General features: G+C 41.3%; 1 protein-coding gene across 2 annotated transcripts in view; it reads left to right on the forward strand.

Moving 5' to 3' along the window:
* EFNA5 (ephrin A5) overlaps positions 1 to 26,442 on the forward strand; it is a 627,805-nt gene that overhangs the window by 340,618 nt on the left and 260,745 nt on the right. The window lies entirely within an intron of this gene.

Below are 26,442 nucleotides of genomic sequence, written 5' to 3' on the forward strand. Positions count from 1 at the left end.
ATAAGAATTTCTCATCTGGCATCCTTCTTCTCTGACAAACATGTTTGCCTGATGCACTATTTTGACTCTATTTGGCTAACTCTGGATGTGTGCTGGAACTGTAAAATATCTTTCTCAAACAATTTGAGGAGTGATGGAAGGACAAGAAGAGAGAGAAATGCATGGCAGATGGACACTTACTAGCAAATTCTACATAGGCCACCTAAAGTTAGGCCCCTACATCGGCGCACTTAGCCGATGTAAGCGCTTTACTTGATTGATAAGACTTGATCGGCACGGAAGGCACTTAACTCCTCATAATTGGCTTTAATTGGACTTAATTGGAAGTTAGGCGCCTAGCTCAAAAACTTTGATTCTATATAAAGTTGGTGCCTCGTTCAAAGCGCCTATCTAAAAGTGGGCATGGTTAGGAGTAGATCATGGGCATGTTTTTGAGTTGGGTGCCTCTTTATGAATTAGGTACCATTAGGTATCACTAGGTGTCCTAGCTTTAGGCATACCCAATTTTTGCCAGGGTTTTCTTTGCCTAAATACCTGCACCTAAGTGTGATTCTATACAGTGCACCTAACTTTTATAGAATCACACTTAACATAAGAACATAAGAATTGCCACTGCTGGGTCAGACCAGTGGTCCATCATGCCTAGCAGTCCGCTCACGCGGTGGCCCTTAGGTCAAAGACCAGTGCCCTAACTGAGATTAGTCTATTCTCTTCATTATCTTGACTGTTTCGATCATGTCCCCTCTCAGTCTCCTCTTTTCAAGGGAGAAGAGGCCAAGTTTCTCTAATCTCTCACTGTACGGCAACTCCTCCAGTCCCTTAACCATTTTAGTCGCTCTTCTCTGGACCCTTTCGAGTAGTACTGTGTCCTTCTTCATGTACGGCGACCAGTGCTGGACGCAGTATTCTAGGTGAGGGCATACCATGGCCCAGTATAGCGGCATGATAACCTTCTCCGATTTGTTCATGATCCCCTTCTTAATCATTCCTAGCATTCTATTCGCCCTTTTCGCAGCCGCTGCGCATTGCGCGGATGGCTTCATTGACTTGTCGATCAGTACTCCTAAGTCTCTTTCCTGGGGGGTCTCTCCAAGTACTGCACCTGACATCCTGTATTCGTGTATAAGATTTTTCTTACTGACATGCATCACCTTACATTTATCCACGCTTAAACCTCATTGTACTAGTCAGCACTGGGTTTTTTTAGGTGGACTATATAATTGTGCAATTTTATTATTACAAGTTGTTAGCTTTCATCACCATTGCTTTTAGATGTTAGAGTTGTTAATAACCAAGACTGAACTTTCTACTTCCCCTTCCCCAAAGCACAGTACTACTGTACAGCAGGGATGTAGCCACAGGCAGTCTTAGACAACCCTGACCTTCCCAGTTTGAGCTCAGACCCATCCACCCAGCAGCCATAGGCTGCCCTTGCCAACCCCATCAGCTTGTGCAGCCTCTCTTTCCCTCCTTGCCCATCTCCCCCAGCCCATGCAGCCTTCTCTCTTCCTCTTCAGGCCACTGGCAATGGGTTCTGCATGATGCCAGCGGCTGCCCCGGAAGTCTTTCCTCTGACAAGTTTGCATTTTGCATTAGAGGGAAGGCTTCTGGGTCAGCAGCTGGCAGCGCATAGAACCCATTGCTGATGGTGTAAAGGAAGAGAGGCTGCACAGGATGGGGGTTGGGAAGGGAGCAAAAGAGAGTCTGCACGGGGGGGGGGGGAGGGGCTCACAAGGGAGGGAAAGAGAAAGGCTGGAGGCTAGCAAGGGAGGGAAAGAGAGAGGCTCAGGTCCACTCAAAATTAGCTGTCTGGCTACGCCATTGCTGTACAGTAATGATTTATTCCTCTTCTTTGAGGGAAAGGTAGCACAGCCAGGTGATGGGGAATGGGGAGAAGAGGCAAAGAGGAAAAGTGCCCATTTTTGATGTTGGTGAACATGTGCACAACAAAGGAATTCATCCACTGAAGAAATTGTTGCATTTGCGAGTACCAGATTATAAACAGTAATATGAATCTTGTTAAGGGGGATATGTCCATTTGAAATGTGCACCCCAGGATTTATTGCAGTCAGAGAATGTCACTATTTTTATCGCCCATCATCTCATGCCCATATCTTTCTTGACTGTACAGGGTAATGTTTTTTTTTTCTTTTGATTGTGCAGCCACCAGATGGATATTTGCTAATTACTATGTAGAGATACGCACGGCAGTACATGCAAACATACATCAGATCTGATAAAACTGTGCTGCTCTGTTTTGGAGAAGGGGGAGCAGAAAGCAGAGAAAAAAAGAGCTTCCTCAGTTGCTAAACCTCTTTCATTATAAATTATTTTTTATTGTTTATTCTAAGACTTAAAATATAGGAACTACCACCCCTGCCATTAATAATTGCTTTCCACACTTTGTCTAAGTGACAGAAATTTACTTTGGTTACATTACAGTATGCCTGCCTAATGGAATACTTGAGACTGTAGTTACATATCACTAGGAAGACATACATAACACTGCAGCACATCAATTAAAAAAAAAAGCCTCTTGCCATATGAATGAGTGTATTTCATTTTAAAAAGCTGACTAATGAAGTATGAGCCAATCTACTGTCAGTGAAAAAAAAAAAATCAGTCCTTTCTAAAAAAATAATTAGATACTAAGGGACCTTTATGGGTTTCAGAAGTAAACCCATGTGACCCTGTCCTGTTTATTAAGACAGATCTACTCTTGTTAGCGTGTTTACCATTTTTTATGCATTACCATTAATGCTGCTTTGAAATTTGCAGGATTTTTTTTCTGCTGGTCCCCCCCTCCCCCTCCACTCAACTTTTATGACTTTTTCCATAAAATTTATTGGCAATCTGCATCTCACAAATATAAAGCAGTTTAATGGTTCTGGCCATATCCATTCTGCTGGTCTGGGTTGTTTTTTTTTTTTTTCCTTCCCCGACATCTGTGTAGATATCTTCTGAAATTTACAAAACCTTTTCTGACTAATCCCATAAGCTGACCTGTAGAGTGAAATCTCTGCCAGTGTTTGTTGCTGCTAATTACACAGTATAAACCTTGGGGAATCAAGCCCTTCTTAATGAGTCTGAGCAAGCAGGCTATCCTGCATAATTTTTAAAGAAATTAGCTGTCCTTACCCTTGTGACTTATAAACGTGGCTAGGAGAAGCCTTCATGGCATTATAGGCCAAGCGATTCAGTAAATGGTGCTGAATAGTAGATGCCAGGAAAATTCATATTCTTGGCTATTCTGCCAAGAGTGTTCTGGACTAATTACTCTTTATAGAATAGCACTTGGCTCATATTCTGGTGGCCAGCTTTGGGCTCGAACTTACACCAACTGAAACCTGGTATAAATTTGGCAAGCAACTTGGGCGCACAGCCCCCAATTCCATAACAGTGTGCATAGTTCTTTGGAACGTCATTGACCCGCCTCTGCCCCTCCCTCTTTTCGGTTGCATGCGAGAAGATCTTTATAAAATCGCACTTGGCCAGATCTGCATACAAATCCAATTAATATCAATGATTGATTGTTAATAGTTCATTGACTAATTTACTATATGTCTGTACGCATCTCAGAATTACGAACAGTTTTAGATACTCAAATTTGGGCATCATTTTTAAAAATCCTTCTATTTGGACACTTTTTTCATGACTTACTCAGCATTTGTGTGCAAATAATAAGTCTACACAGATGGTAATAAGTGGGCTTGTGCAGAGACGAATAATGCTTTAGGTAACAAACAGTCTGAACTAAGGCCCTGATGTTCTAAACATACTGCGCCTTTAACGATAGACGCTAAATCAGTTCTAACCAGTTTAGTGTTGAAGTATTTTAGCTTCCAATGCACATGTTGGCTCTGGGTGGTCTTTTCCGTGCTTCATAGTGTCCTTCAATAATTCTATGTAAATATAATATAGCAAGCTCATTAATATTGAAATGAGCTCTCTGGGCAATGTGCAGACATTGCCTAGTGATGCATAGAATGAAGCGCTGACCTTTTAATGTTCCAAAATTACTGGCAGGTCTGAGATGCCAGTAGTGTGTTAAAAGTGCGTCTCAGGTGCATGTGTTAAAGGTGCTCCTCATCCATGTGTATCAAAAGTGTACACCAGCAGTTCTGGGCTGTCAGATGAATGAGAGATGAAGATACATTTATCATACTTAATGGGGATGCCATATACGCATGAGTTAAAGGCGTGTATCATGTGCATGTCTTAAAGGCGCATCTCTTGCATGTGTGTTAAAAGCATATGCCGACAGGCCTTGTGCGTGCCTGTGATGTAGCATTTCCTGGCGCATGTGCACATTTATGCCTCTTTCCGTGGACTATTCTGCACGTGTGCCAGTTGCTTTCTTTAAAGGCCGATCGAATGAAATTTCCACGGACCTCCACGGAGCTCACCTGCATGCGATTTTGCAGCATTGCGTGTCTTTTTTAAATCTGAAAATTTACTGGCACTACAACGACCCACAGAATTTTAACGGTAAGTTTAGAACATCGGGGCCTCAGTCCTGGAAAGTTAGTTGTCATTAAACACAATGTTATCGGTATTGCTTTATCTTTTAATCTGTTTAGTGGTTCTCCAAAGGTAGCTGCCTTAGAAAAAAGCTTGAACTATGTCTTTGCCCATAATCGATTTTAATAAAAATATTCCACAGTTGTGCTTGTGAATATTTTCTATTAATTGATCAATTATGAGGCCCTTTTACTAAAGCATGTTGGCAAATCTGCAATTACCACTTGTTAATTGCAAAAATTAATGCTCGTCAACTTTGAAGACTCTGTGAGTGATGGGCCCAGCATCTTCGCATCCAGTTAATTCAGAGACAAAACACTGAACATGTTAACTGCACTATAGAAAACATGGGTATAGATAATTCTGCCTATTGCGGATGCAGTAACAGTTAATGTACGATAAGCTACTGTGTGGTAACCAGAAGGCACAGTCCATACTTAGTCCCCTCCTCTTTCCATGCAATGCATGGGACAGCATACAGTAACGGCACGCAGAGATCTCCTTAGACCAGTGGTTCTCAAACATTTTTTGTTTGCGGCACACTGTAAAACATACCCCCTGTTTTACTAAGGTGCGCTAACCAATTAGCATGGACTAATCGAATTAGCATGCGCTAAACGCTAACACGTGCATGTTAGTCTATGGACGCGTTAGCTGTTAGCGTGCGCTAATTCGATTAGCGCACCTTAGTAAAACAGGGCCTTAGACTCAGGAGTAAATTAAGGGTGGTAGATGCATGGAACAGTCTCCAGGAAGAGGTGGTGAAGACAGAGACTTTGTCTGAATTCAAGAAGGCCTGGGATAGGCACGTGGGATCTCTCAGAGAGAGAAAGAGATAATGGTGACTGCAGATGGGCAGACTGGATGGGCCATTTGGCCTTTATCTGTCATCGTGTTTCTACATGAAAATTTTTCTGGCACATGTGCACAAAATAAAAATGAACTAAATTATGAATAAATATTTCAGAAAGGTATAAATATTGCTTTAATAAATTAAGCGTGGTTGTGTGAAACATGAGATTGATGTTTTTTTGGCAACTTTTTCAATGTTGGGACATACATGAGGCAAACATACCCTCATTTCATCTTCAATGCACTGAAGTCTCTCTCTTTATTTGCATTTAATATTAGTGAAGAAAAATCCTACTACTGCTACTACTATTTATCATTTTTATAGTGCTACCAGATGCATCATATAGGTATGATGTAGAAACCTGAGGTGCTAGACATCATAAAAAATAATAAAAGCTGAGTTCAGTTATTCACAGTGAAATAATTATAGAAAGATGGGGAAAAAAAACCCACAGGTGTATCCCATCATCATCATAATAATAATTTTATTCTTATATACCACCTAAGCCATAATAGTTCGAGGCAGTTTACAAGAAATACTGGAAAAGCTGTGGAAAGGTACATATTATACGAAGAAAACAGTGACCGGGAGCAACGCAAAGTCAGGAAGCAGGCAAAGGGCAACCCGAGACTGACTATCCCAGCGAGGAACCCCAGCCCAGAGAGACTGGGGAAAGCAGGCCCTGCTCCCAGGCGCGACTGCCATGTCTTGCACATACTAGCGACGCTCGGGTGTGTGCTGCCCCATTCGCTCCTGTCTACTAGTTTGCCTTTCATTGCGCTTCGTCCCCTCACTCCTGCACCCTTGCCTTGCTCGTGTCACCTCTCTGCCTCTCTTGCACATAAGAGCATAAGAATAGCCTTACTGGGTCAGACCAATGGTCCATCTAGCCCAGTATCCCGTCTTCAGGAGGCTAATCCAAGTCACAAGTACCTAGCAAGAACTCAAATTAGTAGTAGCTTTACATGCCACCGATCCAGGGCAAGCAGTGGCTTCCCCTATGTCTGTCTCAACAGCAGACTATGGATTTTTTTCCTCCAGGAACTTGTCCAAACCTTTTATAAAACCAGCTACATTAACTGCTTTCATCACATCCTCTGGCAATGCATTCCAGAGCTAAACTATTCTCTGAGTGAAAAAATATTTCCTCCTATTTGGTTTTAAAAGTATTTCCCTGTAACTTCATTGAGTATCCCCTAGTCTTTTTTTTTTTTTTTTTTTAGTTCATTAATTTTATTGAATATTATAAGTAATATACAGAAAGCAGTTCAAATACATAAAAATTGAATAAGAAATAGTAATGTAGAAACAAAAGAAACCATAATTGCTGTTATTTGCATATAGTAGATTATCCCCTAGTCTTTGTAAATCCTGAGCCTCGCCATGCCTCAGCACTCTTTCATTCACACATTCCTGAGCCTCGCCTACCTCTCTCACCCTCATCAAGCCTCACCTTTAAAATACTTACCCATAACAGTTCACAAAGCACCTAACCACCTCTTGCAGCACACCATATGAGAACTACTGCCTTAGATGAAAATCTTAATCCTCCTTCAGAAAGAGGGGTAAGCCAAAATCCTCCTTTTAGTATTTATGTGAAAATGAAGGCCTCTTAAACATGAGTTGAGAAGAGGTCCTGGCCCTTACTGCTTTCACACTGCACTGAACATCAAGGCCCAGATTCTATAAACAGCGCCGTTATCAGCGACTGCATTAAAAACGGTCATCATTATATAGAATTGTGGCTTCGGAAAAGGTAGACGCCGGAAACGTAGGCCAGGATTTTCAAAGCCTATATTTCCGATGCCTACCTTTCACGTGAATCGCGCCTGTGGAGGTGCTTTACGATGCCTAATGCCACTTTCAGCGTTAGCCACACCTACAGTGGCGGTAGGCATCTTAAAGCGCCTCTGAAGGTATGATGCAGGTGCTGTTTTTTTAAGGCGCTAGTAGGCCTCTACATTTTTTTGTTTTAAATTGGTTTAAAAATTTCTTTTAATGGTGTTTTCAACTTAAATTAGGCACCGTTTATAGAATATGGGCCTTAGGGCCTGATTTTCAGCTGGTGGTGATCAATGTTTTGATAACTGCCACTGACATATTCACTGCTGAGCCATGTCCTAGCACCAGCATTGAAATTATGAGTTTATGGAGCCAGCTAATGAATAGCGGGTTAAGTACAATATTCAATTCTTTTTTTTTATATCTTTATTGAATTTTCAAACTACAATTGTGCAACAAGTAATTCATATACATATAATATTACAATAAAAGCACAATAAACTTTCAGACATTAATGTACAATTATATTTTCCCCCACCCTCCCACCTAATATTCAAATAAAATAAAAACCTTCAGTTCTTATCGGCTATAGATTAACACAAAAATAGGAATGCCTTTTATGCTGTCCTATTTATGCAGTTAACCTGGCTGGTTAAGTGCTGAATATTAGCATTTAACCACCCAGTTGCCAACTCCACCCCTCAAATAACTGTATTTCAGTTTGGTGTGAACTAGTTATTTTCAGCAGCACTAACCATTTGTAGCCAGTTAAATCACTTTGAATATTAACCCACTGGAATTTAAAAGAAGAATAGGCAGTTATCCCATGTGCTGTACAATTTTCTATGATTCTGATCTTTGTGACTATTTTTCATTTCTCATTTATCCATTGCTGGTGGACTTATGCCGCACAGTAGATTCTCTGATAACTAGAACTCAAGCAACCAGAAAAAAAAAAAAATTAAAGAAATACTGTAATACAGTGGTACCTCGGTTTACGAGTGCACTGGTTTGCGAGTGTTTTGCAAGACTAGCAAAACATTTGCAAAATCGGCACCTCAGAAACCGAGTGTGCCTCGATTTGCAAGCGGCACCCCCCGCGATCCGGCACCCACCACCCGCGATCCGGCACCCTCCTCCTGCTCTCGGAGAGAGCATGAACTCGCATGCCTTGAGCATGCGCAGATGCTCAAGGTCCAGCAAGAAGAGGAGGCCGATCTTCGGGCACCGGCACCAACGCACAGGACATGCCGGTGCCGGTGTCCAGGCCCAGATGACAGTAAGAAGCGGCAGGGGGGTGCCCAATTGCAGCAGGGGGTGCCGAATCGCGACAGGGGGAGGGTGCCGGATCGCGGGGGGGGGGGGAGGGTGCCGGATCGCAGGGGGGGCATTCGGGGGGAGCAATGCCAGTTCTCGGGGGAGGGGGGATAGAGCAGCGCCGTTGGCCTCGGGGGGTGGGAACGTTTCAAAGCGAGTTTCCATTATTTCCTATGGGGAAACTCGCTTTAATAAACGAGCATTTTGGATTACGAGCATGCTCCTGGAACGGATTATGCTCGTAATCCAAGGTACCACTGTACTTTGATTTTTTTGTTTTTTAAAATAAATTTCTGATGGAAATTATAGTGTAAACTTGGCACGCCACACCTGAGTACGCCCACGTTTTGCCTACCACATGTCCATTAGTTTGTCTGAAACAGTTTATGGTATGGCATAGTATGGGGTATACCATTAGTTAGGCCTATTTATAATAGTAACTCTCAAGCAACCAGAAACTACATTTATCCTGCATCTATCAATCCCCATTGATAGATGCCGGTTAGCTGAGAGTCTACTGTATATACATCTTGAGCACGCTTAAATGAATCAGAGAAGTGCCAGAAAAAGGGTTGAATTGTTTTAGCTCCTTTCCCTCTTGTTTCATTACTGTTTGATAATAGTGGAGAGTCGCCTAATGGTTGGAACCACAGTCTGTGAACGAATCTAAGGGAGTGGGCTCCTGATTCATCCACTTAAGTGTCTTGTGATTTTAGGAACATCATTTCAAGCTCCATTGCTTCAGGTACAATCTTAGACGGTAAACCCCACTTGGGCAAAGTAAACCATACTGAGGTGTAGCTCACCTTCAGCTGAGATTTGGAAAAGTGAGGCAATTTATTAAGGGGGTCCTTTTACTAAGGCGCTCTAGATGTTTTAGCGCAAGTTAATATTAGAGTGTGCTAAACACCAACGCGTCCATTATAGTCTATGGCCGCATTAGCGTTTAGTGTGCGCTAATATTTAGCGTTAAAACGGCTAGCGCGCCTTAGTAAAGGGACCCCTAAATTTAAATGCAAAAGTTTATTCTTTTAGCATTATTAGATATATTTAATATTACCAGTTGCTGAATGTTGCTGAACAAACATCCTAGGGAAAAAAGAGTCAAATCAGCAGACAGACGATGACACCAGAAGAATAACTTTGCAACTTGCGTAAGGGGAAGGGTAATGAGATTGTAATTAAGCTCATGACATGACATGTATTTTGCAGTAGAGGATAGTCTGAGATGCAGAGAGCTTCTAAACCAGTGCTTCTCAAATTAGTGCTGGAGGCACACCCATCCAGTCGGGGGTTCAGGATATCCATAATGAAAATGCATGAGATCCTGAAAAGCTGGCTGGGTGGATAGGTCCCGAGGACAGAGTTGAGAACAACTGCTCAAAACGACTTTCCTGTAGCAAAGCAGTTAAGTAAATTTACTCAGTGAAGTGCATGCACTTATTCAAGAATATTTTCTAAATCATGAATTTTGGACTAATTGAGCCCTTGCTTCCTTTATAACCATTTCAGAAGTACAGTTATGGCTGCCCAACTTCTTTAGAGAAGGAGGTGGCCTTTCAAATGTGTTACTTTGAAACATCCCAGTCATAAGAACATAAGAATAGCCTTACTGGGTCAGACCAATGGTCCATCAAGCCCAGTAGCCTGTTCTCCATAGTGGCCAATCCAGGTCACTAGTACCTGGCCAAAACCCAAGGAGTAGCAACATTCCATGTTACCAATCCAGGGCAAGCAGTGGTTTCCCCCATGTCTTTCTCAATAACAGACTATGGACTTTTCCTCCAGGAACTTGTCCAAACCTTTCTTAAAACCAGGTTCCCTATCCGCTCTTACCACAATCTCTGGCAATGTATTCCAGAGCTTAACTATTCTCTGAGTGAAAAAAAAATAAAATTCCTCCTATTGGTTCTAAAAGTATTTCCCTGTAACTTCATTGAGTGTCCCCTAGTCTTTGTAATTTTTTGACGGAGCGAAAAATCGATCCACTTGTACCCGTTCTACTCCACTCAGGATTTTGTAGACTTCAATCATATCTCTCCTCAGCCGTCTCTTTTCCAAGCTGAAGAGCCCTAACCGTTTTAGGCTTTTCTCATACGAGAGGGTATCTTACTCCTACAAGAAGCTTTTTCCAGCAACATTCATAAAACAAGTAAAGTATGCTGACAGATGGAACCACGTACATTCCAGCAAGAGAGGTAAAAGATCTAACGTGGCTTGTCTCTTGCTGTTGATGCCAAATAAAACTACAGCCAAGATACCACTCTTAAATGTAACTGGAGGTGGTTGTGCATTCTTATGCTGCATTAATGTCCAATCACAGATGAAAAATGCTGTTTGATGAAGAGAAATGTCATTCTTCAGATGACAAGACTCCTGCCTTTGACAAAAAGATGCTATAACACTCTTATCATTGAATGCCAAGACAATTTCCCATTCTTTTCCTGAAGACTAGCAATAGCACCATTTTGGGATAAATTTCTCAAACACAGTTAAGAGTACTTTTTTTTTTTTAAGCAGTTTATTGCATTCAAAGAGAACAAGTTATAATCATTTGGATTTCTATAGACCACCACTGTATCCATGACCTTGCCACAGTACTGTCTTTCAACACTCAAGCAAGATGTCAGCTATGAGAAAGTTACTGCCCTTTTTCTACAATGAACACCAGCCTAGTTTCATACCACACAGGAATCTCAGTGTCTGTCTGATGAATGATTGCTCAGAGCAGCTTAACCTCCAAAAGGAAGCAGATGTACGGTACCTTAAAGGACAAGAGAAAAATCTCTCAGCAAAACCAGAGATACATATCTAAATTATGCTTCCAAGACTATGAATAAAACTCCTAAGGACTCGGTTTCAGCAGCTTTTTCCCATCAGCAGGGAACTATAGAAACCTTTTTGTCACACAGTGCTTTTTGTTTTGCCTTTTCTCTCAATTGCTTCAGATCTCTCATAAACACTGTTTGACAACTGCTTCTTCCAGGGGAATACAAAAAGATCAGGGCGTCGGAATCAGGAAGAAATGAGCAGCCATCATGTTAGCAGAAACACCTTGACTAAATTATTATGAATGATCAGTAAAAAAATCTGAGATAATTTTTCTACTACATACACATACTTGCTTTCATGGTAGATATTAAGCATCAATAACACATGTTTACTAAATCCACTACTGCAAAGATAGAAAAGATTTTATAGGACTGGAGGAGGCGTTGGGTTTTTTTTTTTTTTTTGGGGGGGGGGCAGGAAGGTGTGCCCAATGCTAATCAGTTAGCACCGCTGTATTTCCTCATGCTATCAATTAGTATGCGGTTACTGCAGGAGCCTACCTTATAAGTAGGTGTTGTAAGGGGTCCCGCACTGATGGTCATGTGTTAATTGGGAAATTAGCATGTGGCTATTGAAAGCCCACTTTTTTGATTATAGCCTTCAATCCTTAATCCTACTCCCCACTGCTCACCACCCTAGCTAGCAGATTAATAATAATAATAATTTTATTTTTATATACCGCCTAACCAGTAGTTCATAGTGGTTTACACAATTAACCATTCCCCCTAACTGTATCCATGGCACCCTGTCTGTCTGTCTCTTGTCTGTTTAGATTGCAAGCTGATAACTGGAGTGACGTCGCTAAAAAAATCTACTGTATTGGCATTTAATTTTCATAAGGGCGACTATGAGAAAATGAGAAAAATGCTTAAAAAGAAGCTAAAAGGATCTGTAGCAAAGGTCAGAAATGTAAATTAGGCATGGAAGTTGTTTAAAAATACCATCGTGGAAGCCCAGACCAAATGTATTATACATATTAAAAAAGGTGGAAAGAAGAGAAAACGAAAGCCAGTGTGGTTAAAAAGTGACGTGAAAGAGGCTATTACAGTCAAGAAAGCATCCAACAACTAGGATCCAATATGGCGGCAGCATACCTTTGGCAGTTCTGAATTCTATCTGCTGCAGGAGCAATTTGTTTCTTCTTGTGATATTTCTTTACTGGAGGCGATTATGCCACATTCCAAACGTAAAGGAATTGTTTGAGCCAACCCCCCTGCGGCTCAAGCATCTACTCATTTAAAACGCTCCATGCTTGAGTTCATCAGAACCGGCTCCCGCAACATTTGAGGAGTGTCCAGCAGTTCCTCAGCTAGAAGAGAGGCTGGGGCATTGGACTGGGAGGTTTCACTCTGCCCCACAATGTCGGTTCCACTGCAGCTGAGCCAAAAGAGTCTCGCGCTATGTTATCTTTGAGGGAGACCCCGGTAGCAGGGGCTTTAGCCACGAGAGTACTACCGGAGGCAGGAGAAATCATGGAGATTTCTCCTCATTTTGAAACAAACAGCAGCGGTGTCATTAGCTTATGGGAAGCTCTCATGAAGATCAACACTACAGTTAGCAACTCTTCAAAATAAATTGTGACGCTTGTAAGTACCGTTAATACCTTGGGTGAAAAAATTCCAAGTACTATAGAACATTTAAATATGGAACTTAATCAGCATTAAGAGTAATGTGGTTGATTTACAAACTCTATCTTCAGAGCTGGTCAAAGATAAAGTTATACTAAATAGAAAAATTAGAACAGAAGATTAATGTGCGTATCCTCAATTTTCCAAGATCAATGGGAATGCGCCCTATAGAAATGCTTAAAAAATACCTTGTTGAAATTGTGAAGTACTCTCCTGATTTAGGGCCTGTTTTACAAAGCCGCGCTAGCGGCTGCTCCGCGTTAACGGCCTGGAAGCCCATAGAGATTTAAAGGGCTTCGGAGCTGTTGCCGCACAGCTTTCTAAAACAGGCCCTTAATTCCTCCAATTGATTGTATATATTATATACTTTCAAAAAAGGAGATTGACATCACTCCATTAAATCTTACAGAAATAGTTGAAACTTCCGTCTCAGATACTAATTTCCTTTGTTTTTGAGCAGGATGCTAATGTACTTTTACGATTATATGTTTGAAATTCCCAATTGCCATTTCTGGGGAAAAGAGTTTGTATCTACCCAGATGTCGCAAGGCAGACACAAGAGCGGCAAAAACTTTTTCTGGCAATGAGAACTGAGGCAGTGACACTGGGTGCGACTTTCCTACTAGCCTATCCCTGTAAATGTTTAGTGAAGTACCTTGGAGTTAAACATGTTTTTTTTTTTTTTTATTCCTGAACACTTGTGAGCATTTCTTGATATAAAGTTGTCTACTGTTAGTACTGAATTGAACATTTGTGTAACAGGAATTTTCTGTTAAGCCTATTCCTTTTTATCATTATTGTTATTGTTTTTCTTTACAATTTTCAGGATCTTTCCAATGATTAGATGGTGGTCTAAGAAAGTTTAACTGAGATTTTAATTACTGTTGTAATTTTTTCCTCTGTTTTTCTTAAGCAAAGATATCTTGCGAATAATTTGAAAATTCAATAAAGAAATAATAATGAAGAAAATAAGATACATAAGCAATGGCAAGTTAGATGCAAAGCATTGATAAAGACAGCTAAACAAAACAAAAAAAGAACAACCTGCCAAAGAGGCAAAAACGTATAGTAATATTTTTAGGTACAGTACTCCCCCGATATTGGGGGAGGGGGGTTCCGTTCCAGGAACCCCCGCGAATGCTGAAAGACCGCGAATACGATTTTAGCAGGGGGGAGACAGGAGAGGGCAGCCTGAGAAGCAGGAAAGAGCAGCCAGAACGCCGGTGAGAGAAGGAAATCACTTGGGGATGCTCCAACCGCCTCTTCCTGCACTAAAGTTGGGCCTCACCAATCAGGAGCTGGCATTGAATTTCTGGAATTAGTTCCACCTGTGGCTGTGAAGGGTTTACAAGCCACAACCATTGCAAGGCTGCCTATTACCCCCTTAATGTTAATCAGAGTATATTTAAGAATATATGCAGGGGTTTCTAGTACTTGATAATACTGAGTCCGACTGCATAAATCAAAAGGAACACTAGTGGAGTTGCCTCAAAAACACATAACATTAACAATTGTATATTGAATGCTCGGTGAAAAATAGCAAACTGTTGTTAGCTTTAAATGGCATCAATCCATGACAGTTTCTCTTTTTACTTAGTATCTGGCAGGCTTTCACACAGCAAGAGCCACTGCACTCTAGTGTATAATAAAGATCAATGAAAATGTCCTGGTTTCAGCAGTCTTAGTCAATATACTCCAAGAAGAGGTAACACTTTCAAGAGCATCCCGACTCGTGCAAATCAACAAACATTTGTGCCGCTCTTTTCAAGATGTCGTGCTCTTGAGCTTTTGTGCTCACAGTCCAGTGTTGCAGGAGATGGGCAAGGATGACCAGCATCCCATGTGCTACCACAGGACCCAAAGGAATTATTTTTCATTGCTCTAGATGATAAGCATCTCTTCAAATTATGTTCCAGTTCCCATGATTGTTATGTACCTTTCAATTCATTCCCATCATGGTGACACATCAGTTAGAAAACTTATCATTCATGCATGGTTCACCTCCACTTAATTGCAACAGGATCAAATCCCTTCAGTGCTATTACCTAAAACAAAAAAAAAATTGGTTTGTAGTTAATTATTAGATGTAAAAACATGGAACCACTGTTTTTAACTACATAAGCAGGTCAGTACCAAATTACATCCATGCAATACAATGGAGCAATGAGGGGAATAGTAGCGAGGGAAGCTAAGAGGTTCAAGTTTAAGTATTTGTATCATGCACATCTAGTAGAATATATGAGCTGCTTACAATTCTAATATAAGAGAAAGGTGGAAGTCAGGAATAGGCTGGACAGGTGGAGCGGCATAATAATAATAAAAAAAGTCTTAAGTCCGTTTTGGGCCTAAGGCGCTAGTCATCCAAAGTCAGCAGCATCTACTTCTACGTCCAGCCGTTTGATCATCCAGACCGCTAAGTTGTCTATCTTTATACCCCATTCATGTCCCAAAAATTGTCCAAGGCCAAAATGCCTAGAAAAAGATCTTTTGGACAAGGGAGGGGTCAGCAAAGTGATTGACATGGCAACAGAGTAGTGGGGCACCTTACAGGGCATTGCTGTGAACTTCACAAAAAGGGTGCAACATAAACATCTCACCACAACTCCCTTATAGGTCATGGTGAGCCCCCCCCCCAAACCTACTATACCAACCTGTCTACAACCCCAATAGCCCTTGTGGCTGCAGGTGCCAGCACTGTAAGGTTTTGGGGGATGCACATTTTTCACCATGAATGCAGTGGTTAGAGTGGTTTATAGGCCTGGGTCCTCCTCTCTATGGTTCATTAGCTACCCCCCCACCCCCCACCCTGACTACTTAAGCCAGCTCTACTTAAGCCAGCTCTGTGTAGCTCTACTAGGCTTTTCTATGTCAGGTGTTCTGAGGCAGGTATATACTTTTTTATTCCAATTTTTATGTCGGTGGGGGGCAGTGATCACTGGGGAGTGTGTGGGGTCTGTACTTCGTGTTTACAGTGGTTATCTGGTCACTTTAGATACCTTCTGGGCACTTATACCTGTTTTTAGTTTGCCTAACACACAACGTATAAGTTCCGTCCAGGCAGTTTCATTAAACTTTCAGTTATCGATACAGGACGACTAAGTCTAGGTCAGCCCATATCCCGCCTACCTTCCACCCTAACCATGTCTCCAAAAACGCCCCTTTTCACTTTGGGCACACAGTGGCAATGAAAAGGCCTAAGCTGCTTTTAGATTCGTCTAAAACCTGTTTTGATTATCGGCACTTGGGCAACCTGTGATTTAGGTCGTACAAGTACTGATTTAGGCGGGTTTTTAGGCGGGTTTTTAGACGTATTTCCATTATTAACCTCTTAGCGTAGGGATGAAATGGAACTACAATAATTGATAGGACAGATTAGATAAAGAGGGCCAGTAACAGAGAGGGGTTAAAGACTTGTATGAATTAACCAACAGCACCCCTCCCCCCCCCCCATCGTGCAAACGAAAGAGTTTTGAAGAGAAAAGTCTTAAGATCATCTTTTAACTTTTGTTCAAAGTCTGTAGACATAGATGTGGGTGTAAATAATTCCATAGAATGGGATCAACAACTGAGAAGATCATGTGCCGAGTAGCACTATATGTAATTTGTCTGAAGGAGGGTATAACCAGAAGGTGCTGTTTAGAGGAGTAAAGAGAATGAGAGGGGTGTCAAGAGACGCTTGAGAAAATGCAGGGAACCTAAATTCATATCTTAAAAATCAAGGGCAACATCTTGTATGTGATTCTATGGGACTCATTTTCAAAAATGATAGATGCCCAAAAGACAGCATAAACCGGCACTTGGATTTCTTACTAGTCAAAACGTCCAAGCGGGTATTTTTGAAACTGATTTTTTGGACGTCTTTATAGTCATTTTGTCTCCAGTGCATCTATATCTTAAGGGGGCTTGTTAGAGGTGTGTTTTGGGAGGGATTAGGCTGGGCTTATCACTTGGATATTTTACAGCAATAATGAAACATTTTATAAAACATCCAGGACACAATTTGGACGTTTTGGGGTAGACCTGTTTTAAAAACAAATAAGGGCCAAAAAAGGTACCCAAACTGACAAGATGACCACTGGAGTGATGAAAATATGCCCCCCCCCCACACACACTCCCCCAGTGTTCACTGACCCTCTTACAACTTCCAAATATCTGCATCAAACAGTACATATCTGTCTCTGACAGCTGCAAATACTTTGGCCAGTCCTAGTTAGAGCTGCAAGAAGGTCTCTAGAGTAGCGGCCAGTGCAGTGGACCACAGAGAAGGGGACCCAGACCCATATGCCACACTAACTTGTACACATGTGGTAGAAAGTGTGAGCCCACAAAAAAACCTATTCTACTGCCATATAAGTGACACCTGCATGCATAAGGGCTATTGGGATGGTAGACAAGTGGGCATAGTAGGTTTTGGGGGAGATTTGGAGGGCTCACCATATAATGTACGGGGATTATGGCGAGTTGTGTACCTGGCACCTTTAATGTGAAGTTCACAGAAATGTTCTGCTGGCATGTCTGTGTGGTTAGTCCATTAAAAATGCTGGGCCCTCCTACATGCAAATAGCTTGTTTTGCACATCTTTAATTTGGATGGTTTTTTTTGTCTATAATAGAAAAAAAATTTGAATTCTAGCTGGACAAAACATTTAACAGGGCCATTTTAGAAAAAAAAATATAGACGTCTTGCGGGTTCGAAAATGGACTTTTTCTCTATCAGATTTTTGGACGTTTTTCTCAAAAGTTGGACTTAGAAGTCCTTTCAAAAATACCCCTCCACATGTAATTGGGTGCCAGTGTGCATGCTTCAGAAATGGAAGTTAACATGATCAAATATACGTGAACCTGTGATTAGTTTGATGGGGATATTCTGGATCCGTTGATTTTGGTGCAAGTTTTTCTGTCTAAGGCCTTTGTATAGTGAGTTACAGTGATCAAACTGGGCAAGCACCTGGGCATTTCATAGCATTTTAGACTATTTTAAGGCAAACCGTGTTTCACTGCACAGGTGGTTGTTCTGGAGTCTTCTGAAAACCAACTCTTCATACCATGCAATGTTACAGTTCTGTAAGAAAACGGAATTTTACCCTGTGAGACATCCCTCACTTCAGGCCAAAAGCAGGCAGTTGATTCTTCTGAGAACTGATTTCTTTCTGCCTCTTAGCAGCCATCACTCTGCGCTCCCCCATATTAAAACAGGTACTTGAAGAGTTTGATCATTAATGCAGCTTGCCAAAAGACTTGTTAGCACAAAGAATGTGTTAGGTGACAGGGCAGTTCCTCCAAGGGCATGGGACCTGTCAGTTTCTGTAACTGGATCGGGTTGGCATGTCTTAGTCAAGTTAATTGGAGACATCTGTAACATGGGGATCTAGCCAAGGAAGTAGAGGCAGCTACCTTAATCTCTAACAATAATTCTTATTTAGACTGGAAGTCTACAGTTAACCCATGTGCCTGCATAGAGCAAGGGAGAATGGGCAGAAAGCGATTCAAAAGATAGTGATCTATAAAGCGAGCTCAAAGCTATAAACATGTAAGCTATAATCACTGCTGAAATAGGACTACCAAGAACTTTATTCAAATGTGGGTATGAGGAAACAAGATAATGTAATATAGTTAAACTTATGAAAGAATATAGCCAGGGTTGGAAACATGATATGAAAATAGAGCTGAAGTATTCTGCCCAGGTTCTTCTCAACTTACTGCATTTGGCATGCTGGCTGATCTATATTTTTCCTCAGTATCTGGTTATGTTTATCATACCTTGATTATGTCAAAATTTAAAATTACCATCTGGCCAGCATTTGCTCAAATTAGAGAATGTCGCGGGGACAAGTATTTTCCCGTCCCGGCCCCATCCCTGCAAGCTCTGTCCTCATCTGCACAAACCTTGAACACTTTAAAATCATAAGTGTTTGAGGCTTGTGCAGCTAAGGCAGAGCTTACAGGAAGTGGGCAAAGACAGGGACAGCGACAAAACTCACAGGAAGAGGTAAATTGTGTTCCTGTGGGGATGGGGAAAAATTTGTCTCCGTGTCATTCTCTAGCTCAAATTATATTCAGACTTTCACATCATTTTCCACTTGTTTCTATAGTACCTGCTTTTTTTTGTTGTTGTTGTTTTAAGACCCCCCCCAAAAATAAAAATAAAATAAAATCCTCCATATGAAATGTGGAAAAAAAATTCAGCTTCACAGGGTGAAAGTTGCCCAATATTTAGAAAGCCTACTAAAAACACAATATAAAAATAAATCACACCGGAGACAAGTATTTCAGAAACAATATTAGTAAGCTCTAAATAACATTTTATAGATCGTTCGGAAGCAAACTTTACACATATTTCGTTATTGACTCTCTTTCAAGGATTCTGAGATATAAAATTAAAGTGTTCTAATACTTAAGAGGGCTGGAACACTGCTCAGACGCCGAGAGGCTGGATAGGCTGGGGCTCTTCTCTCTGGAGAAAAGGAGGCTCAGGGGAGATATGATAGAGACCTTCAAGATCATGAGGGGCATAGAGAGAGTGGATAGGGACAGATTCTTCAGACTGAAGGGGACAACAGGTATGAGGGGGCATTCTGAGAAACTGAAGGGAGACAGGTTCAAAACAAATACAAGGAAGTTTTTTTTTCACCCAAAGGGTCGTGGACACTTGGAATGCGCTACCGGAGGAAGTGATCAGGCAGAGTACGGTACAAGGATTCAAACAGGGATTGGATGGATTCCTGAGGGATAAAGGGATCGTGGGATACTGAGGGAGGAGCTGGGATGTAACACAAGTAACCAGGTAAATGAGTATAAACCAACCAGGTCGTGCATGTGCAAGACCGGAGGGCTAGGACTTCGATAGGAAGGCAGGACTTAAATGAGAAACCAAGGTGGCAAGGGAGCCCCTTCTGATGATTCAGACAGGTCTTGACCTGTTTGTGGGCCGCCGCGGGAGCGGACTGCTGGGCGGGATGGACCTGTGGTCTGACCCGGCAGAGACACTGCTTATGTTCTTATGTTCTAATAGCGATTTAAGTGCGTTATAAAAGATGAACAATGAAATGCTATGATCCATTGCGCAGTATAGTCTAATCAAGGGGAGATGGTCGAAAATTTACCGTGCAAGCAATACTGGTTGTAGTCAGACGTCTCTGCTATTCGGATGTCCAACTGCCGACTTAAGCAGGTTTTTGGACGTTTTAAAGTTTTGATTATGTCCTTTCTTCTGTTTCTCTCTCTCTCTCTCTCTCTCTCCTTTGCTGCTAAAGACCCAATACAATGGTATTTCTTAAGATATACTCATTTTGAATGTAGATTTTCCTCTACAAATTCAGGTTATATCGCAATGTGATTTATCCAGATATACCAACTGCCAAAAAATTGCCCTCAATCTAGCTTAAACTGTGCATGAAGTTTTTATAGCATCTGCATGCTTGGCTGAATTGAGAGGAGGCATTTTCAAGGTGAGGTTGCAAAATGACTTTCTTAAATTGGACTTTTGGATCTATGTATGGTTTGCAGCAAAAATCTTTCTGTGGGTCTTTGTCAAAGGGAAGCTACACACACAGATTCCTCTTGAAAATTATTAGGCAGAAGGTGCAACTAGACAGGCAGCTTGAAAATTATCCCCAAATTGGCAAAATGTTTTTTCAACTGCAAAACCTCAGAGAAATGGAGAGCATTCAAGAGTTAGAAGGCAGAACAAAAGCGTCTTTGATTTAACATTGCTTTACATGTCATTAAATACAGATTATTTGTAGATGTGCTTGTTCTGTCTACTGGCTCTGTGCCTGACTCAAGTACTTGTGAATGCTGTCATGTCCTATCCAGATGAAGGAACCAAAGAGACGGCTGTTGCTCATTGTATGCCATCTGGACATTCAGGTGAAAAGACCATTGTGAGATCAAATTCAGAGGCTGAGATCTGATAAGGATAAATACCTAGTAAACATGGTGGCATTTCTCATCTCTGGCTTTTTCCATTTTCTGTCGTCACCCGGAACCCTGCAATATTAGATTAACCGGACATTCTGATTTCTGCTGTGTTCAAAATGGTGCAACTCTTAAGCATAGCCGGTCAGGCCCACCCTTGGGAAATGATTTCTGATCAAGCAAATCTACAGAGTTAAGTGAAAGTCCTTTACAAGACCCTATGTTATGAACAGGAATGGCAGGTGATGGAAAACAGTGTGCATGAGTGTGGGAGTTAATTAAATTTCAGGTACTGCTTATGATGGGTATATTTAAGAATGAACTCTCAAATAATTATTTCAGCTTCCTGTTTGACTTTCAGTTGAGTTTGACTAAGCTTTTCCTGTGCTAACTGCTGGCACTCCATGTGGGTCAGCATTCATGTTGATTCTCTTCCTAGTTCTAATGCAGCACACGTTAATTTGTGTGGTTTCTCCTGAGCAGCTTTGAATACTAGAACCTCTTTTAAATTTGAATTGTTAAAAGGACTGGCATGAGACAACTAAAGCTGTTGAGTTCCATAGGATTCAAGGTAATTTCTAAGACTGAAACTGTGCACTTATTCTCTTAAGTCTCGGGTCTATGAAAATCTGTGGGCGGCAGAGATCCCTGTGAGGAGTCAATTGACTACAAAAATCTGCGACTTAGCAGCCTACACTTTATAACTGTTTAATTAAAAAATATAGCGTTCTTGTATTTTGAAACCTCCCCCATCCTTTAGGGTTTGCTTTGGATTTCCTTGACAACTACTTACATTGTAGTTACATACCCTGGGAGGGTATATGTGGGGTCCCCCCAGTACACTGAAAACTCCCAAACAGTGAGAGATAGGAAGTTTTTGGTGTACTGGGGAGGGGTTCCCCTCCCAACCCCAACCCCCCCAACGGGAGCAAAACCAGTTCTAAGTGTATTGAGGGTTCCCCCACCCTCCTCAGAATGCTAATGGTAAGGCATGAAAGCGGCAGAACTGGCGGTGCGCATTTGTCCTGTGCGCAGATGTCGGTGCACGATTGTCGGAGTACCAATGTCCTGCTCGCTTTCGTCAGTGTACCAGTATAAACATCTTCAATTACAGTTTATTAACTTGATATACTGCTTTCAATAAAAACATCAAGATAATTTACAATAAAAGACATGGTCACTACGGCCAAGATTCTGTAACCAGCGATGTTGTCGGCAGTCGCCTTAAAATTGGACGCCAATTGTTTGTAAATCACTCGATGGTGCCAGGTACAGAATCGTGCCTCCAGCAAAGCTAGGTGCCAGAAAGGTAGGCCAGGGTTTCCAGGCCTATATTTCTGGCGCCTGCCTTTGATGTGAATTGTGCTTCGGGCCGCCTAATGTCACTTCCCGGCATTAGACATGCCCACAGTGGCATTGGGTGGCCTAAAGCGCCTACAGAGGTGCAATTACGGTGTTGATTTTTTAGGCGCCTTGAATCTGAGCTTGGGCATCTATTGACGCCTAAAATACTGATGCTGGTTGGAAAATCCAAGCCTACAAGTCTAGACAACACTATTACAATAATCTCATTAAGAGCCAAAGTATAGTTATACACATACTTCACCTTACGGTATAAAACTCAATATCATAATGTGTGTTTATCAAATTACAAGTTCAATTAAAATATATAATGAATAATCTTCATAACATCAAATTGGCAGCTCTGTACGTACTAAGGGGGGCTCAATTTGAACGGGCTCTTTGAAAAGTTAGGTAACTAACTTACTGAATGTATTTTAACAAGAGGCATCTGTGCCAGTGCTGGAAAATTTTTACCCCCGTTATTATTAGTAACATTGGGACTCATACATCAGCCATTCCAAAATACATTTTTATTTCTCAATAATAAATCATGACAGCGTTCAGCTGGGCAAATATTGGCCGCAGCTTTATTTCATATTATTTTCAAACATTAATTTTCAAAACTTTTATAAACATACCCAAACCCCACACTTAACCATTTAGAATTTACCTCCAAGAGCTGATCGGTATCAACACTAGCTCCCTTATCCCAAATTTTCCCTTAACTCCCGGTGACTTACATGTCGTCAAGCCACCTCAACTCGTGGCGGTGTCGCCCACGAGGTCATATTTAAAATTCACCATCATGGGTCTTCCAATTCAATTTGCCTCTAATGTGCCCTTAGGCCCCCCCAACCTACTAGCTGCAACTGACACCCCCCCCCAAAATTTCCAAATCACGACCATCTTTCACCCCTCTCCTCCTTACATCCAGAGCGGTGGGAGGGAGGGAAACTCTCCTCCCTTGCTCTGTTACCTGTGATTCTTTATTTTTTTGCCCGCCAATTTCTTTCTTTCCTTCCTTATCGAAAGTTCCACCCCTTTTCCTTTCTTTCCCAATCCCAAACTCCTACCACCCTCCAATCAAATCCTTCCCTTGTTACTATTCCCCTCACTCCTTTCCCTTCTTCCCCCTTCCTTACAGGCTTTGATGTCGCCCACTATTAGTGGCCACTCAGATTAAACTGTGTGGTCTTTTTTTTATTTGCAGAGCTTAAGTGCTGTTTCTGAAGTACTCCTGTGAGCAATTCCTGTTTAAACTAGGAAACTTTGGCTCACAGGCATAAACTTCCAGGCAGTACTTCCTTAGTGCCTGAAAAGAGAGCAATGATCAAGCAAAACTACGAGTTTTGGATTCATGTTTACTTCTCTGGGCAGGAGCATATAGGCTGATTATAAGTGCTGTCTCCACAGGAACCTGGAATTTGAAGCCATAACATCAATAATAACACAATTTAACATTTGCTCTAGTACCAGTAAACCATTCCCTGGGCTTGTTGGGAAAGGAGCAGAGAGGAGAAAGTTTTGCATAATTCATTTCTGTCATGTTCTCAAGTTGACTTCAAAAGCTACTTTTGGAAGATAAGTGAAGGCAGCAGGAGATTCTGGGACTGCTATTTTACTCCCGCTTTGTGGGTGACTCCCCTCTTGCTAGGGATTTATACGTGGTGTCTAGCACTGTGGGTTTAGCAAAACTGTCAGCAGAGCTGAGGGCTGAATTATTGCAGCACATTGTTTAATGCATAGTCAGTAGAGGAAACTGCTTGCTTTGGATATGTGGAAATTGATTGAAAGTTTTTATTATATTCCGCTTAAGTATTTAAGTGGGATACACATTTTTAAAAAAATAATAAATGTAGCATTTTGGAGCAATATTCAGAAAATCATACACTTATGAGATCTGCGATGCTTTTTCACAGGAACTAACTCGTACATTGCATTTCTGTTGAATTCTCAATTGGTGTTATATACTAAGGGTCAGGTGGATCATTCAGCAAAAAAATTGTGTAACAGACAAAGTATTGCCTCCAGCCAAAAATTAGCAGCTGTAGTGGAGATTATCAACTGGTTGGCACTTGCTTTAGTCTGCTAAGGACCTGTCTTCCTGTCTTTTTTTATTTTCATGACTCATTAATGCTGAAGCAATCCATATGCTAGTGCTTTTGGAGAGCCCAGGACTCTTCTGCCTCTTAATGAAACATTTGACACATTTGTGCGTTCATTTCAAAACGAGGAGGCGTGAGTGGCGCAGTGGTTGGAGCTACAGCTTCAGTACCCTGGGGTTGTGGGTTCAAACTCCGTGCTGCTCCTTGTGACCCTGGGCAAGTCACTCGGTCCTCCATATCCCCAGGTCCCATTAGATAGATTGTGAGCCCACTGGGACAGATAGGGAAAATACTTGAGTACCACTTAGATCAATGGTTCTCAACCCTGTCCTGGGGACCCCCCAGCCAGTCGGGTTTTCAAGATATCCCTAATGACTTATGCATGAGAGAGATTTGCATACCTGTCACTTCCATTATATGCAAATCTCTCTCATGCATATTCATGAGGGAAATCTTGAAAACCAGACTGGCTGGGGGGTTCCCAGGACAGGGATGAGACCCACTGACTTAGATAAACCTTGATAGGTAGTATATAAACACCTAATAAACTTGAAGGTTAGACTGATGTTCCCAGTTAGTAGGTCTATTTTAAGACGCCTGTGCAATTAGATTTGTGAAAGCATGCAAAAGGAAGGTGGAATTGTCAGAGGAATACCCCTTTTTACTATAAGGGAGTGGAGGAGTAGCCTAGTGGCTAGTGCAGCTGCCTGAGAACATGGGGGACCTGGGTCCAATTCCTACTACAGCATCTTCTGATTCTAGACAAGTCTCTTAACACTCCAATGCCCTGGATACAAAATAATGCACCTGTCAGCCAATTACGAAAATGTTGTGAAAAGGGCAATTTTTAGAAAATTAACTTAAAATGCAGTTATTTGTAAATGCCTTTTTCTAGATTCTGATCCTTTATGATTGCTGCTTGTTGAAGAATTTTCCTGTGATTGTTTGTATAAGCCTTTTTGGCTCTCATTTTTTTATAGTTGATTTTCTGAGGATTATTTGTTTGTTTGTCTGATCTTACTTGTTTTACAGAATTAGGTATATAAAATTATGTAAACCGTTTAGGTTTAAACAGTATAGACATTTTTAAAGTAAATAAATAAGTGTCTGTATATAATATGTATAATATGCCTATATATAATATGTAAATTGCATTGATTGTAACTACAGAAACTATATCAAGTCCCATCCCCTTTCTTTTTAATTTTGGTTTAGGCAGAGATGTGAAGGTACAGAGCAGTGTCTCTCAAACTGTGTGCCACTGCATAGTGGTGTGTCCTAAAGACATTCCAGGTGTGCCACAAGAGATTTCAGAATTTCACTTGATTAAAAATTTCTCTCATAAGTATACACTAGAATGGATGACACGTAAGTCGTGGATGTGAAAGTCTGTCAATGTTATGAGTGTCTGTGGGCGTAAGATTACAACCGCCCAGACGAGCATCATTCTTTGATGTGATTGGTCCTTGAAAACTAACGGCAAGCAATTTTAGTTTTATTATTATTTTTTATGCACTAGTTACCGTAACCTGAGCAACAAAGCAATCAAGGCTTTGTTACCGTTTGGATCTTCTTATCTTTGCAAACTTGGATTTTCAACTCTGACGTAAATTAAATTAAAAAAAAAAGAGAACGACTGAAGATGGATAATGAAATGCAGGTTTCAGTCGGGAGCATGGAATGTTGCTACTCTTTGGGTTTGGGCCAGGTACTAGTGACCTGGATTGGCCATCGAGAGAACGGGTTACTGGGCTCGATGGACCATTGGTCTGACCCAATAAGGCTATTCTTATGTTCTTAATTTGCACTAAAAAATAAGCACATCCATCCCATTGATTAGCAATTGTACTTTATCTACTTTAGTTTCACTGTTAGTTACCCATACATAGCTTCAAGAACTTTAAATAAATAACGCTCAAATTAAATTTTTTGTTGGTTTGCAATTTTATAATTTCAATTATAATGTGCCGTGAAAGACATTTGCTCCATTTAGTGTGCCAGAGCTAAAAAAAATGTTTGAGAGACACTGGTATAGAGGTAAACCAGAGATTGCCTTGGTTCTGCAGCATGTTACGAGGGATAAGCTTCGTGGTTCGTCTCAAGTATTACTTATGCTGCTCTCTATGACCCTGGGCAAGTCACTT

This window comes from Geotrypetes seraphini, chromosome 1 (assembly GCF_902459505.1).
Source record: "Geotrypetes seraphini chromosome 1, aGeoSer1.1, whole genome shotgun sequence".
Lineage (NCBI taxonomy): Eukaryota > Metazoa > Chordata > Amphibia > Gymnophiona > Dermophiidae > Geotrypetes > Geotrypetes seraphini.